General features: G+C 37.0%; 1 long non-coding RNA gene across 25 annotated transcripts in view; it reads right to left on the minus strand.

The window, feature by feature from the left end:
* The window catches only part of LOC110476338 (uncharacterized), a 524,174-nt gene that overhangs the window by 328,062 nt on the left and 193,659 nt on the right, over window positions 1–2,453 (minus strand). The window lies entirely within an intron of this gene.

Consider the following 2,453-nt stretch of genomic DNA (forward strand, 5'->3'; position numbering starts at 1 on the left):
CAACTAAATCCTAACTAAACCCCTACAGGGATGCTCAGTAGGGTTTTTTAAAACTGTATATATTCACCTACTATTACCAGTATCCTTTCTTCTCCACAGATTATATTATTAGAAGTATTTTTATAAACTACTTTAGAACAGTTAATAGCAGGTTTTATCACTGTTAAGGAATTCTGGATTAAAAATTATCTACAAGGGTCCTTCTAACCTGGCCAGTGATGGGGCTCATTGTGTCCTGATTATAAAGTTACTTGTTTGAAATCATGTTTGCCAAATATTAACTTGTTTCTTTTGCTCAGGAGCTGTGTGGATACTACAATGTACTGCATGTGCAAGCCTTAATTGTCCAGGAGAAAGAAAAAAAGCTATGGTCTTTTTGTGATATTGAATATTTGAATATTTGGTTTTAATCAAAACATGGATTCATTATTCACCGCCTACCACATCTTATTTATGGATCTTCTCCTAAAATCCATGTCTGTTTTAAAATAACATTCTAAAGCCAAGTATCAGCCTGATCCACACAGAATTGAGAGCTCCTAAACAGCAATATATAAAATGTTTCTATAACATTTTAAATGAAGCAACAGAAGTGTTTCACACACAATGTAAAACCAGAGTGTAAAAACAAGAGTGTGCTGCTCAGCTAATTGAACTTCTCTCTATCACCACACATCTAACACTGCCTGCTTCTCAGACACAAGGGACCAGCTGAAAAAAAACCCATGATCATCAGATAAAATCTAAAATAGAAAGTAAAGTTAAAACTGTGGGGATAAAATTATGTCTCCTATTATTATTTTCCTAGCTGACCTCTTGTTTTAATTTTCTTACTCAAAATACCATGTGTCAAAAGCAGTGCTGAAGCAGTAATTCAATATTTGAATACTCAAATGAAATAGTCTCTATTACATGCAACCAAAAAATGAGTGATTAAACATGACAATATAACACTGACAAAACTCTGAAACTCTGACAAACATACAACAGGCAAAAACTAAGCGAAGCGTGTTGCAACAAAAATGGCTTCTAGTCATCTTAGCAAAATTCTACAGGAACCATTTGCAGCTTGAAAACAGACTCCTCAAACAATCAAAGTTCATGTCTAATAAAATATTATTAAAAGCAGATATGCTTATAATTTTCTTTTTCATTTGGTAGCAGGATCAGCTCTGCAAGTCTTCTTCCATACAAATCAGCTCATTTTTCAGTGGTTTAAAAATGATGCACACCAAGGGCTGCAATCCCACCCAGAACATGAAACACGATCCAGGAGGCACAAGAAGCACAGTGAGCTCCAGCTATTCCATTTCATTTTCATATTTCTATTTCATTTCCACTGGCGTGTCACCTGCTGGCTCCTGATCCTCCCTTCACTGCACAGGGTTTGCCTTTGAATCTCCACTGAACTCAAACTTGCCACAAAGGTCTGCTCCAAGGTCTGGATGTTGCCTACTTGTGTCCATCTTTGAGTGCCACACAACCTGTTTCTGCTGAACGTGCAAAAAGTCTCCAAACATCTCCTTTCAGATCCCCAGTCAGAACACAGACATCAGTTAAAAGGGATATTAAACATCCCAAATGCAGATTTTAAAGCAAAGTCTGCACCTAGTATTGTATTAATTACCAGGACGTTTCCAAGGCCGTGAGGAACACTTTGGTAGGCACATTTAAGGCAAATTATTTTGCTGTAGGGATACAGATTTTATTCTGTGTTTGACTGCATTGCACTGCACAGGAAATCCCAAATATTGCAGACCCAGAGCTCTGAAATTACAGTTTATATCCTCACAGGTGCAGAAAGCACTTCCAGGGGAAATGCATCTCTCCCTCAGGCAAAAAAAGAAGATTCTTGGGAGCCAAGACATAAGACAACACAAGTCAGCTGGTCAGGGGAGAGCAGGTCAGAGGGTCAAGGAAGGAACTCTGACCCTCACAGAGTTTTCTATCAAAATAATGATTTTTTTTAAAACTTTCACTAAAATTTGTAGTAATACAGCTGAACAGATAATGAGAGTACTTTATGCAAGAAAAGGTGCTCTTACTTTTCCTCTTTTTTTTTATCCTGAACCATGTTTTGAACCACTTGAAACTCTACCATCTTTACCCCAGCCCATGAAAATCCACAATAAAATCCTGTCATGTGAAGATCACTGATTAAGCTGTTCATTTTGTCTGAAATTTTTTACACCCAGATGTTGGGACAGGTGGGAATGACTGCTATTCCCCTTGTCCAGAAAGCATGATCATGTCACATGCAGGCTCAGACCTGTATTCTTTAAGAACATTAATTAGAAATAACATCTACTAATAGTTGGACCTCTCCTCTTATAAGTCCCTTGCATCCATGAACTTTGCAAAACTGATAGCATTTTGTGAGAACATTCCAGCAAAACAAAGTAATCACACACAGATTTATACTAATTAATTTAAAAACAAATCTAAATACTCAC

Source organism: Lonchura striata, chromosome 11 (genome assembly GCF_050655825.1).
Source record: "Lonchura striata isolate lonStrDom1 chromosome 11, ASM5065582v1, whole genome shotgun sequence".
Taxonomy (NCBI): domain Eukaryota; kingdom Metazoa; phylum Chordata; class Aves; order Passeriformes; family Estrildidae; genus Lonchura; species Lonchura striata.